The sequence below is a fragment of the Moschus berezovskii genome, chromosome 4, assembly GCF_049115385.1.
Source record: "Moschus berezovskii isolate FMDL1 chromosome 4, NW_MosBer_1.0, whole genome shotgun sequence".
In the NCBI taxonomy this organism is placed as follows: Eukaryota; Metazoa; Chordata; class Mammalia; order Artiodactyla; family Moschidae; genus Moschus; species Moschus berezovskii.
In genome coordinates this window covers 122,907,088-122,921,300 of record NC_142463.1, presented here as the reverse complement: position 1 = coordinate 122,921,300, position 14,213 = coordinate 122,907,088, and the positions used below count along the sequence as shown (strand labels likewise).

The window sequence follows — 14,213 nt, the reverse complement described above, 5'->3', positions numbered from 1 at the left end:
TCATACTCCCTGATGTAAAAATATATTATAAAACTCTCATAATGGGAACAGTATGGTACGGTATAAAAACTTACACATATACCAACTGGAACAGAAGATATAGTACAGAAATAACCTCAAGTATATATAGTCAACTAATCCTTTTGACAGAAACACCAAGAATACACGATGGGGAAAGGATAATCTTTTCAGTAAATGTTACTGGGAAAAATGGATAACCCCATGCAAAAGGCTGAAAGTGGACTGTAGTCCTATGTCACATGCAAAAATCAACTCAAGTGTGTTAAAGACTGAAATGTGAGATCTGAAACCATTAAAGTCCTAGAAGAAAACATAGGGAATAAGTTCCTTGACATCGGTATTGGCAATTATGGTTTGCATATGACACAAAATACATAGGCAGTAAAAGCAAAAGTAAAAGGTAGCACTATATAAAACTAAAATTTTTCTATGCAGAAAATGACACAATCAACAAAATTAAGAGACAACTTAATTGAATGTGAGAAAGTATTTGCAAACCAAATTTTCAGTGGGTGATAATGTCCAAAATATACCTGGAAATCACACAGCTTAACAGAAAAAGATTATTTAAAAATGGGCAAAGGGCTTAATTAGAAATTTTCCCAAAGAAGTCATAAACGCCCAACAGGTGCATGAAGAGATGTTCGATAACACTAAACAATAGAGAAAGCAAGCATAAAATAAGGTATCACTTTACACATATTAAGATGCCAATTAAAACAAGTCAAAAGATAGGTATTAGTGAAGATATGGAGAAAAAATGGAGTCCTTGTACACTGTTGAGTGAAATTGCCAACATCCATTGGATCATAGAAAAAGCAAGAGAATTCCAGAAAAACATCTACTTCTGCTTCATTGACCACACTAAAGCATTTGACTGTGTGGGTCACAACGAACTGTGGAAAATTGTTTAAACGTGGTGAGCACCAGACAACCTTATCTGCCTCCTGAGAAACCTGTATGCAGGTCAAGAAGCAACAGTTAGAACCAGACATGGAACAACTGACTGGTTCCAAATTCAGAAAGGAGTATATTAAGGCTATATATTGCCACCCTGTTTATTTAACTTATATGCAGAGTTCAGTTCAGTTCAGTCACTCAGTTGGGTCCGACTCTCTGCGACCCCATGAATCACAGCACGCCAGGCCTCCCTGTCCATCACCAACTCCTGGAGTTCACTCAAACTCATGTCCATTGAGTCGGTGATGCCATCCAGCCATCTCATTCTCTGTGGTCCCCTTCTCCACCTGCCCCCAACCCCTCCCAGCATCAGAATCTTTTCCAGTGAGTCAACTTGTCGCATGAGGTGGCTAAAGTATTAGAGTTTCAGCTTTAGCATCAGTCCTTCCAATGAACACCCAGGATTGATCTCCTTTAGAATGGACTGGTTCGATCTCCTTGCAGTCCAAGGGACTCTCAAGAGTTGGAGAAGTCCAACACCACAGTTCAAAAGCATCAATTCTTCAGCGTGTAGCTTTCTTCACAGTCCAACTCTCACATCCATACATGGACCACGGGAAAAACCATAGCCTTGACTATACGGACCTTTGTTGGCAAAGTAATGTCTCTGCCGTTGAATATGCTATCCAGGTTGGTCGTAACTTTCCTTCCAAGGAGTAAGCGCCTTTTAATTTCATGGCTGCAATCGGCATCCGCAGTGATTTTGGAGCCCCCCAAAACAAAGTCTGACACTGTTTCCACTGTTCCCCCATCTATTTCCCATGAAATGATGGGACCAGATGCCATGATCTTCGTTTTCTGAATGTTGAGCTTCAAGCCAACATTTTCACTCTCATCTTTCACTTTCATCAAGAGGCTTTTGAGTTCCTCTTCACTTTCTGCCATAAGCGTGGTGTCATCTGCATATCTGAGGTTATTGATATTCCTCCCGGCAATCTTGATTCCAGCTTGTGCTTCTTCCAGCCCAGCGTTCCTCATGCTGTACTCTGCATATAAGTTAAATAAGCAGGGTGACAATATACAACCCTGACGTACTCCTTTTCCTATTTGGAACCAGTCTGTTGTTCCATGTCCAGTTCTAACTGTTGCTTTCTGACCTGCATACAGGTTTCTCAAGAGGCAGGTCAGGTGGTCTGGTATTCCCATCTCTTTCAGAATGTTCCACAGTTTATTGTGATCCACACAGTCAAAGCCTTTGGCATAGTCAATGAAGCAGAAATAGATGTTTTTCTGGAACTCTCCTGCTTTCTCCATGATCCAGCGGATGTTGGCAATTTGATCTCTGGTGCCTCTGCCTTTTCTAAAACCTGCTGGAACATCTGGAAGTTCATGGTTCACATATTGCTGAAGCCTGGCTTGGAGAATTTTGAGCATGATTTTACTAGCGTGTGAGATGAGTGCAACTGTGCGGTAGTTGGAGCATTCTTTGGCATTGCCTTTCTTTGGGATTGGAATGAAGACTGACCTCTTCCAGTCCTGTGGCCACTGCTGAGTTTTCCAAATTTGCTGGCATATTGAGGGCAGCACTTTCACAACATCATCTTTCAGGATTTGAAAAAGCTCAACTGGAATTCCATCACCTCCACTAGCTTTGTTCATAGTGATGCTCTCTAAGGCCCACTTGACTTCACATTCCAAGATGTCTGGCTCTAGGTGAGTGATCACACCATCGTGATTATCTTGGTCGTGAAGATCTTTTTTGTACAGTTTTTCTGTGTATTCTTGCCACCTCTTCTTAATATCTTCTGCTTCTGTTAGGTCCATACCATTTCTGTTCTTTATCGAGCCCATCTTTGCATGAAATGTTCCCTTGGTATCTCCAATTTTCTTGAAGAGATCTCTTGTTCTTCCCATTCTGTTGTTTTCCTGTATTTCTCTGCATTGATCGCTGAGGAAGGCTTTCTTATCTCTCCTTGTTATTCTTCGGAGCTCTGCATTTAGATGCTTATATCTTATATATATGCCGAATACATCATGTGAAATTCCAGATGGATGAAGCACAAGCTGGAATCAAGATAACCAGGAGAAATATCAATAACCTCAGATATGCAAATGACAGAACTCATATGGCAGAAAGTAAAGAGGAACTGAAAAACCTTTGATGAAATTGAGAGAGGAGAGTGAACAAGTGGCTTAAAACCCAACATTCAAAAAACTAAGATTATGGCATCTGGTCCCATCAGTTCATGGCAAATAGGTAGGGAAACAATGGAAACAGTGAGAGACTTTATTTTCTTCTACTCCAAAATCACTTCAGATGGTGACTGCAGCCATGAGATTAAAAGATACTTTCTCCTTGTAAGAAAAGCTATGACAAACCTAGACAGCATATTAAAAATCAGAGACATTACTTTGCTGGCAAAGGTCCATATAGTCAAAACTATGATTTTTCCAGTAGTCATGTACAGATATGGGAATTGGACTGTAAAGAAAGCTGAAAGAGAAGTCTCTCAGTCATATCTGACTTTTTGCGACCCCATGGACTAAAGCCTACAAGGCTCCTCCGTCCATGGGATTTTCCAGGCAAGAATACTGGAGTGTGTTGCCATTTCCTTCTCCAGGAGATCTTCCCAAGAAAACTGAGTGCCCAACAATTCGTACTTTCAAACTGTGGTGCTGGAGAAGACTCTTGAGAGTCCCTTGGACTGCAAGGAGTTCAAACCAGTCAATCGTAAGAGAAATTAACCCTGAATATTCATTGGAAGGACTGATGTTGAAGGTGAAGCTGTGATACTTTGGCCACCTGATGCAAAGAGCCATCTCACTGGAAAAGACTGATGCTGGGCAAGATTGAAGGCAGGAAGAGAAGGGGACGACAGAGAATGAGATGGCTGGATGGCATCAGCAACCCAATGGACATGAATTTGAGCAAGGTCCGGGAGACGGTGAAGGACAGGGAAACCTGGCGTTCTGCAGTCCATGGGGACACAAAAAGTTGGACATGACTGAGCAACTGAACAACAATAACAGCCACTTATGGAAATAGTATGTTGGTTTCGCAAAATTAATTAAAATTTGAACTATGGTATAGTCTAGCAATCCCTCTTGTGGGAATATTTTCAAAGGAAATGATAGCAGGAGATATTTGCAGTCCCAAATTCAATGCAGTGTTAATCTCAAGATATGGAAGCAATATAAGTGTCCATCAGAGGATAAAGGGGAAAAGAAAATGTGGTAGATATACATAATGGAGTTTTATTCAGTTTTTATTTTATTTTATTTTTTTTTACAAATAGAAATGAATTTAATAGAAATTAACCAAAATTAAATACAATTATATATATGCGTATGGACATATTGCAAGTCTCATTCATAGGCAGGTGGGTTCTTTACCACTGAATCACTGGGGTTTTGTCCCCCATTAATGACTAATCATAGACCTCTGGGGTCTCCTTCCACCACCTCCAACATTAGGGAACTCACTTCCTTGAAGGCATCTCGCATCTCCTGGACACCAATCATCCCAGCTGTTTCTGCAAACAATTTGGGGGTCATCAGCTCCACAAAGTCGCCGAAATCTACACGGCCACCCACTGGGGACAGAAGAGGCGGGTCTGGTGAGGCTTCATACCCCCTCAACCTGCCATTCCCTCACTTTGCCCTTTGACTCTGTTCAAGAAATAGATCTGCTCCAATCTCTCTGCCTTCTAAGACCTCCCTCTTTGAGCCAACTCAAGCCCTCTTGTTCTTCTCATTTGAACAGGAGTGGGACGTACAGGGGAAGTAACTGTTTTTTTTTTTTCTTTTTTTTTTCTGTTTTTTTTTTGAGCATCTGAATCTTTATTTTATTTTTTTTTAAATGAGGCTTTTAATTAATGTTTGACAGAGCTGATTCAAGTTGAACAGACTAAATTTCTTTAAACAAACTTACTTATACTCCAGAGTCCTTTAAAAACTTAATAGCATTTATACATTGAAGGTATTTGATTTTCTTGTAACTAGCACTTCAAATGCAACAAGCATTTGAAGCAACAAGCATTTGACCCAACAAGTAAAACTTTCTACAGTTCATAACTTTTATAAATAAAATAAATTAAATGTACAGTGAATAAGTTCTCTGAAATATTTCAATATTTCTGCAGGTTTAGTAACATCATAAAATACATTTCAACTAAAATTCACAAATCTAAAAACCTGTTAGGCATTTTTAGGCGTTTTAAGTTGGAAATGAAGATCAATGTTACATCGTAATATGCCAATTACAAATTGTACTTCAAATAGCAAATACTACAGTTTGTCCCAAACTTTAAAAACTATTCATGAACTCAACACTGAACTATTGATGGCTATGAGAATTGTTTCCTAGCCTTTTTGAAAATTTCAACCCATTTACGTTTAAGGTAATTATTGATAAGTACGATCCCGTAGCCATTTCCTTTATTGCTTTGGGTTCAAGTTTATACACTCTTTCTGTGTTTCCTGTCTATAGAAGATCCTTTAGCATTTGTTGGAGAGCTGGTTTGGTGATGCTGAATTCCCTCAGCTTTTGCTTGTCTGTAAAGCTTTTGATTTCTCCTTCATATTTGAATGAGATCCTTGCTGGGTATAGTAATCTGGGCTGTAGAGTATTTTCTTTCATCACTTTAAGTATGTCTTGCCACTCCCTTCTGGCCTGAAGAGTTTCTGTTGAAAGATCAGCTGTTATCCTTATGGGAATCCCCTTATGTGTTATTTGCTTCTTTTCCCTTGCTGCTTTTAATATTTGTTCTCTGTGTTTGATCTTTGTTAATTTGATTAATATGTGTCTTGGAGTATTTTGCCTTGGGTTTATCCTGTTGGGGACTCTCTGGGTTTCTTGGACTTGGGTGATTATTTCTTTCCCTATTTTAGGGAAGTTTTCAACTATTATCTCCTCAAGTATTCTCTCATGGTCTTTCTTTTTGTCTTCTTCTTCTGGGACTCCTATGATTCGAATGTTGGAGCGTTTAACATTGTCCCAGAGGTCTCTAATATTGTCCTAATTTCTTTTAATTCGTTTTTCTTTTTTCCTCTCTGTTTCATTTATTTCTACAATTCTATCTTCTAGTTCGCTTATCCTGTCTTCTGCCTCTGTTATTCTACTGTTTGTTCCCTCCAGAGTGTTTCTGATCTCATCTATTGCATTATTCATTGTATACTGACTCTTTTTTATTTCTTCTAAGTCCTTATTAAATCTTTCTTCCATCTTCTCAATCCTTTTCTCCAGGTTATTTATCTGTAACTCCATTTTGCTTTCAAGATTTTGAATCATTTTCACCATCAAAATTTGAAATTCTTTATCAGGTAAATTCCCTATATCTTCTTCTTTTGTTTGTGTTGGTGGGCAATTATCTTGTTCCTTTACTTGCTGGGTATTTCTCTGCCTCTTCATCTTGCTTATATTGCTTTGCTTGGGGTGGCCTTTCCCTCTTCTTGCAGTTTGTGGAGTTCTCTTTATTATGTAGTTTCTTCGCTGTGTGTGGGGTTGGACGGGTGACTTGTCCGGGTTCCCTGGTTAGGGAAGCATGTGTCGGTGTTCTGGTGGGTGGAGCTGGATTTCTTCTCTCTCCTTTAGAAGACAATGAGCTGCTTTTCTGGGAGCCTGATGTCCTCTGCCAGTATTCAGAAGTTGTTTTGTGGACTTTACTCCACGTTCAAATGTTCTTTTGATGAATTTGTGGGGGAGAAAGTGGTCTCGCCATTTTATCCCTCTGCCATATTGTTCCTTCCTCCCCAGAACACTGGATTCTTATATCCCACTTGGTCGTGGAGTATCTCTTCCCATCTGCTCCACCAAGGTGCAGCCGCTGTACCTTACCTTGGACGAGGGGTATCTCCTCAAGGCCGCCCCTCCTGCTTTGAATGTGGATCAGCTCCTCTCGGCCCTCTGGTGCCCAAGCAGCCACCGCCTCCTGGACATGGTACAGCTCCTCTCGGCCACCGCCCTAACCCTGGGCGCGGGGTAGCTTCTCTCAGCCACGATTCTACACGTGGTCGGTTGCGCCGGAGTCGGGCGTCTCTCGCATCTGCGCCGCCGGAGCCGGGCGTCTCTCGCGTCTGCGCCGCCGGAGCCGGGCGTCTCTCGCGTCTGCGCCCTTTATTCAGTTTTTGAAGTATTTCCTGCCTTCTCAGTGTAATAGATGAAACTGGAGGACCTTATGCTAAGTGAAGTAAGCTGAATGTGGAAAGGTAAATATTGCGTGGTTTTACCTATGTTTGAAATTTTGTAAAGTTTAACTCTTAGAAACAGCGTCTGGTGGGAAAATGGGAGATGATGGGCAAAGGGAAGAGACAATCAGTTATACAAAGAAAAAGTTCTGGATACCTAATGTACAGTACGGTGGCTATAGTTGATAATACAATATTGCATTCTTGATATTTGCCAAACTGTGATATTTTAAGTGTTCTCACCACACACACACACACACACACACACAGAAGGTGACTAGGAGGTAATTAATATATTACTTAGCTTGGTTGTGGTAATCATTTCACTATGTGTGTGTATATTAAAACATAGCATTGTACACTTTACATTTACAGTTTTTTTTTAATTTTTCAATCACAGCTCAGTAAAGCTAGGGGGAAATCTGCTTTACAGAATATCAAGACTCAGCTCAGACATAGCCTGTGACGAGTTATTGACCCAGATACTAAAATAGTTCATCTCTCTGATTAAATGTAAGAGGCTGTTTAAATATTGAAAATATTTGCGTTTCTCTTCTTCTCCTTTGTATTTTCCTCAGTGATTTTTTTTCCCCCAGAAGTTTGTATGTTTACAAGAGAATTTGTTCATGTATTCTTCTTCTATTTTGGCCATGCAGATCTTATTTCCCTGACCACTGGAAGTGAGAAATCCTAACCACTAGAAAACCAGTGAATTCCTATTCATAGATTTTTGATAGTATGATTAGAAAACAAAATTATGTATATTTCCTGACTTCTATTAGTCCCTCTTTTTCTCTCCTTGGAACACTCGGTATCCTGAAAGTACCGTTAATAATCCATGAAATAATCTGTTACTTAGACTCTATAGAATGAGACCTTAGTGAAAAGATATTTTATTGTTAACTTTTTTAAACATTGAAGAGATACTTTTTCTTAGCCTGTGTTTTACATACAAAACAAAGAATTTGCCAATCATATAAAAGGAGGCTAGGAGAACTTGGTAACTTAGACAGTTCTCATATTATAGAAATTCAGTATACTTTTCCAGAGCAAGCTTTATTTATTTATTTTTTGGAGGGAATGGTTCTTTATTTCAAAAAGACATTTATCAATTTTCAGTATCAAAACAGTTATACTATTGTTTTTTTTCTCCTATTTGGTCCCCAAAGAGACCGCACCAAAGGAGAGAACATTTTAAGCCAATTAAGCTGCAGGATGCACACTTAACTAACAGACCTCACTGAAACCTCATCAAAAAAGGGGGATTGGGTAGGGAAAGAAAGTTAAAAGTTCAGCACACTGCTAGCCCACAGACTGCAGAGAGCTCTCACAGGCAGAGGGGTGACCAGTGTGCCTCAACCCCAAAGAAGCAAAGTTCCAAAATAATATAAAATTTAAAAAGTTTTGTACATAGCTTTTCAAGATTTCTCCAGCACTAACCGATACAAAGCACAATGAGATGGCACTTTTAGAGACAGCAGCTTCAGATCCAGAAAAGGGTGATGAGATGAGTTTCATCAATCAGTGGCAAAACATAATTTTCTTTCCTTTCTTTCAAGGAAGCAGGAGAGCAATTAAGTGGTCACTTGAACATAAGGGGCACATGATCTGTTCTGTGAGCAGTTGGAAACAGGGTCGATCTGGGACAAGGATTTGGTCTCAGAGGTTTCACCATCTTAATTGTTTGGTTACTTCTGATGAAAAAAGAAAAAAAAAAAAAGAGTTGTCCAAAGATACCGTAAAGCTGGAAACCTGAACAGCACTTTTTTTTTTTTGGCTAACTCCTCCTGGAATCATCTTTCTGGTTTGGCAGGTACTTTTTACAGAGCAATGAGGTTTCCCCAAATGGAGCCTTTCTCTGGGCTGCTAGGCTCTCAGTAAGGCAGGCCCAAACCTTTTCCCTTTCTCTCTGGAGAAGGCAATATGCATTAAGCCGAAACATTACCTTCCAAAAGTGAGAAAGGAATTAGACTGCTGCTTCAGAACTACGGAATTATCTAGAATGTTTTTTACAAACGGTTGTTACATCAACAACAAAAAAGGTAATTACGAAATGTGTACATCACAACATGCTTTTAAAGACACTTTGCATTGTGCTCACATTCCCTTAAACGTTGTTCCCAAAGGTGCTCAGCCTCTAGCCCAACTGGAATCTCTGGGGAGAGGCAGAGACAGTTTGGCGAAAAGGACACAGGAGTTGGGGCAGGGGGAGGTGGCGAAAGGAGAAAGCAGCCTTCAAGTTAAAGATCAGCCCTCAGTTTAAAGGTCAGCTTCGGGCAGGCTGGCCGCAGCGGAGTCGGGGTGAGAGGGAGGAGCAGTGGCAGGGCGGGGCTGGGGTGCTCTACATCTCATTCAGGTCAAGCAGAGTCTGGTCCAGCATCCTTTGTGTACAGAGGTGCTCCTCTTTGGTACATTTCAGTTTATCTTCCAAATCATCAATTGTCTTTTCCAGCTTGGCTACCGATCTCTCAGCAAACTCAGCACGGGTCTCTGCCTCCTTGAGTTTATCGGTAAGGATCTTTCTCTCTTTGTCTTCTGTTTGAGAGTACTTTTCTTCACTCAGACACTTCAGGTTCTGGTCCATCAGTCTGATTTGCTCATCCATCTCTCGGCAACGGGACTCTGCCAGCTCAGCTCGCTCCTCTGTGCGTTCCAAGTCTCCCTCAATAATCACCAACTTACGAGCCACCTCTTCATACTTCCTGTCCGCCTCTTCTGCAATGTGCTTAGCTTCTTTGAGTTGGATTTCCTGGAGTTCCATTTTTTCTTCATCTTTTAAGGCTCAGTTTTCAATAACCTTCATACCTCTCTCTCTCTCATCAGCGGCTTTCTCAGCTTCCTCCAGTTTCTGTAGGGCAGTGGCCAGGCGCTCTTGAGCTCGGTCCAGCTCCTCTTCAACCAGCTGGATCCTACGGTTCAAGGAGGCCACCTCAGCTTCAGCCTGTTCTTGGGCCCGTCTTTCTCCCTCCACTTCCCGCTGGAGGCGCTCGGCCCTCTCCTCTGCATCATCGGCCTGCTGCTGCAGAACCTGGATCTTGAGCTTCACCGCCTCGATGGTGGTGATCCTGGCCATGGTCCCCACCCAGCTCCCGCTTGCCTTTGCGTTCCTGCCTCCTCCTCCCAGAGCAAGCTTTAATATACACCATTTCATTTAAAATTTTGAGGTTGAATTTCAATCAAGTTGTTTCTCTGGCCCTTTGGACTTCTGAAATGTCCAATTTCCCCATAATACTCGTGTACAAGTAATTTTGGAATTATTAGACAATTCACAGCAGTGGTCTAGCCTGAATTAAGGGTTAAACACTTGCACTTGCCCAGGGTCTCAATTAGTGTGTGTCACTGTGAGCCTGTAATTTAATTAAACAGTAATGATGGATTATCCTTTAATAATGACTAAAGTGAGAACAAAGAGAAGAAGGATTACACAGATACTTTTAAGCCATAATGACGCAGCGTATGGAGCCTGGCCACAGGTAAGCATGCAAGTCCTCAGGGGCTTGATCCGTTCTCTCTGAGTCAGGATGTCTCCTCTGGCCCCAGCCCACTTTCCTGGCCCTTGAACAAGTTGGGTTTCACACCCATTTCAGAGGCAATTTGACCCATGTAATCCACATACTATATTCTGAGTGTATTATGGGGATTGTTCAGAAATCTGAAACCAGAAAGTGGAAAAAATCAGAACCTCCATCTCACCGAGCACAACTTCCTGTGAACATTGGTTAATGATTTCTCCAAAAAGTGAGAGATAAAACGAGTTTTCTTGCTTTCATTGATCATAGTCTCAGTGGTTCTAACAAAATATTCATGTAGTGTGTTTTTCCCCATCAAATCCTTCCAAGTCTCTTGGATAGTAATGGATGGGTTTCAGAAAAGATTTTGTCTTAGTAATACATTCTTTTCCTCAATTCTGTGCTTGGGCCGTGAATTTAATTCTCAATTAGGTGATAATCTTATTTTGGTGAATTGGTGATGAGGAATATGATATATGAATTGTACAGGCCAGTTATTTAGCTATATGTGACATTAATTTGATTTTAAATACTGCTGAAATGCAATTTTTAACCCCTTTTTTTAAACCAATTTACTGGATAACTGATGTTCTTAGGTAAAGACTTCTAGACAGTATGTCATGACTTTCACATTGTAGATTCTCAATAGATATTTGCTGAATAGAAATTGAGTATATCCCCAACCTCAATGGTTGAGAATAATTTTCTATTAAGAAGATTTGGTGCAACCCACAAACTTCTGACTTCACATTATATTTAATTGAGTCTGTAATGAATTTCTCATTTTGCACATTGTTTTTATCTTTTCAACACATTAAAAGAATGAAATAATCATTCATTTAATCATACATTTTCAAATGCTTTACATCGCTAAGGCCATGAAAGTGAAAGTGTTAGTCATGTCTGACTCTTTGTGACCCCATGGTCTGTAATCCACCAGGCTCCTCTGTCCATGGAATTCTCAGGCAAAAATACTGGAGTGGGTTGCCATTTCCTTCTCTAGGGGATCTTCTTGACTCAGGAATCTAATCAGGATCTCCTGCATTGCAGGCTGATTCTTTACCAGCTGAGCCATGAGGGAAGCCCCTCTAAGGCTATAGTATGACATAAATTTATAATTATATGCTATATTTAGTGTTCCATAAATTTTAAACAAGATTCCTTAAAAAGTTGGACCATTCTCTATTATATTCCATTCCTTAAATATCCCATAATGATATTTATGCTTGGTTAAGAGGACATTAAAAAGTTGATAATTTGAAATCTTATCTAGGAAAATAGACTCAGATTCTATCATGAGAAAAATATAAAGAATACTTGAAAGGCATACAGCTTCATGTAAACATTTTCAATTGAACTTTATCAAGAAGCAAGTTTCTTACTCTTTTTCAATTTTTTTTTCTCTTTTTTCTTATGTGAGCCATCATGTCACTCACTGCAGGTAATTTGTTCAATCCTAGGAAAGAAATTTCAAATGTGGACATGATTTTCTTATTGAAAAGATGTGGCTTCAGGAAGAGTGTGTAATATGAGGGTCCCTCTGTTAGAGAACATTGTGGGTGAGATAGCATAGGAGTGGGGGAGATGGATTCAGGAGTTGCTCTGGAATGCCCTCCATTCACTGTTCTATCAGGTGCACGTGCCTTACATATGCAAAAATATGTCTTTAATGAGTTCACATCTTGACTAACAGACCTCAAAGTCTTCAAAGAAGGATGGACTAAAGGGGGTTGCATCCAATGACAAGACACAAGTTGAGTGTGTGTAGTCCCATTACCAGAGTATTCACTTTGGCTCTCCTTTAATACTGAGTTGCAGTTATTCATTTATGTTATCATTAGTTTTCTAGTACATATTATAGCTACTAGTTGTGACTCAGTGTCTCCTGATTGTTTTTTTTTGGATGGAGATTTCTTCTTATTTTCCATCTTAACTCTTGGAAAACACTTTCCCATAATTCTTTACTTCTTTGATGAATGACATCCTTCATTTTGAGAAACAGAGTGTTCCAGTAACATATGGGAAATTTTCAAAGGAGTAAAATTATTACAATGTGATTGACATAATTTCATTAAGGTAAGTTTGAATCTGTCTTCCTCTATTCTCAGTTTTAGAATTAATGATATAATAAAGAATAATAACAAAGAATTACAACAATGGCTAATTTTCATGCATTCAATTTTTTAAATGCCCACAAAATTCATATATTTAATTGTTAATTCTTATCACTCCGCAAAGTATATGCAAGTACCACCATTTTTATAAGTGAAGGAATTGTGGTCAAGTAATATGTGACAATCATGCAGTCAGCATGTGAAAAAACTGGTTTTAATCCCAAATTCGTTGGATTCAAAGCTAGTGCTCTTTTAATTGTGCTGTGGTCATATTCCAATTACTCTATGACTCTGCCATAATTTTCATAATTCACAGTTCATAAGTCTATGGCCCTGTTTGTCCTTTTAATATTTTGAACTTGAGAGACAGGCAAACAATGCTCCCTTCAACTTAGGTTCATTTCAGAAAGATCCTAGTCAGATTGAGAATTAGGATAATTGTTATTTTCCAGGTGTATTTTTCAGTAGAAGGTTGAGATCTTCTTTCTACTGCCCTCATTTCCCTTACTATGTACCTTCTTATGTACTCTAAAGAATTATTTGTCAAAAAGTTGTCAGTTGATGATATCTTAAGGTAATGGATTTTTTATCTTCATTTTCATACAGCAATCCTAAAGATTAAATAGCTATCAAACAATGAAGTAAAAAAATCCTAAGTGGCAGAATTTTACATTCTGTAGTTTAACAATATGCTTTGTAGCAGAAGACATCTGCCATGCCTCAGAATGGCATGCCTCAGAATGTTATTTGAATGCCTTTCTTTTCTAAATATGCAAAAGGTCAAGACATACCCTTGAATACACATACAGCCCATTGGCTCTGGGATTCTGATGCGGGAATATTGGCTCCCAATGGCCAGAGGAAGTCAGTGAAAGCTAGTGTTTGTTTCTCTAGCTGATGAGGGAAGACAAATTTAAACACTGAGTGCTGGTTATCCAGAACTGTTGAGTTTTCCAAAAAGTGGAAAGAATAAGTGTATGCTGTGGAAAGGTAGAAATATTAAACTCCTCTTCTGTACCATCCTCAAAGTTGGCCAATGTCTCGGTGAACTTTCTAACATTTGCTTTATCATCACTGAAAGTAGCTTGATGGCTCAGAAATCTGAAAAATAAAAATTAATCCAGGAAAATTATTGTAAGTCTTTTTTGAAAGGAGTAAAATACTATTTTTATTGGCAGATAGTTGATTTACACTGTTGTGTTAGTTTCTGATGTACCGAAAAGTAAATCAGTTATACATATATCCACTTTCTTTGTATTCTTTTCTCATATAAGTCATTTCTGAGTTCAGTAGAGTTCCCTTTGCTATACAGTATACCTTATTAGCTATTCTGAGAGAGATGGGAATACCAGACCACCTGACCTGTCTCTTGAGAAACTTGTATGCAGCTCAGGAAGCAACAGTTAGAACTGGACATGGAACAACAGACTGGTTCCAGATAGGAAAAGAAGTACGTCAAGGTTGTATATTGTCACCCTGCTTA

General features: G+C 39.4%; 2 pseudogenes; both read right to left on the bottom strand.

Annotated features, from left to right (window-relative positions):
• Positions 1-14,213, bottom strand: part of LOC129540463 (flavin-containing monooxygenase 5-like) — a 92,164-nt pseudogene that overhangs the window by 64,490 nt on the left and 13,461 nt on the right.
• Positions 8,440-10,210, bottom strand: LOC129541429 (uncharacterized; annotated as a pseudogene).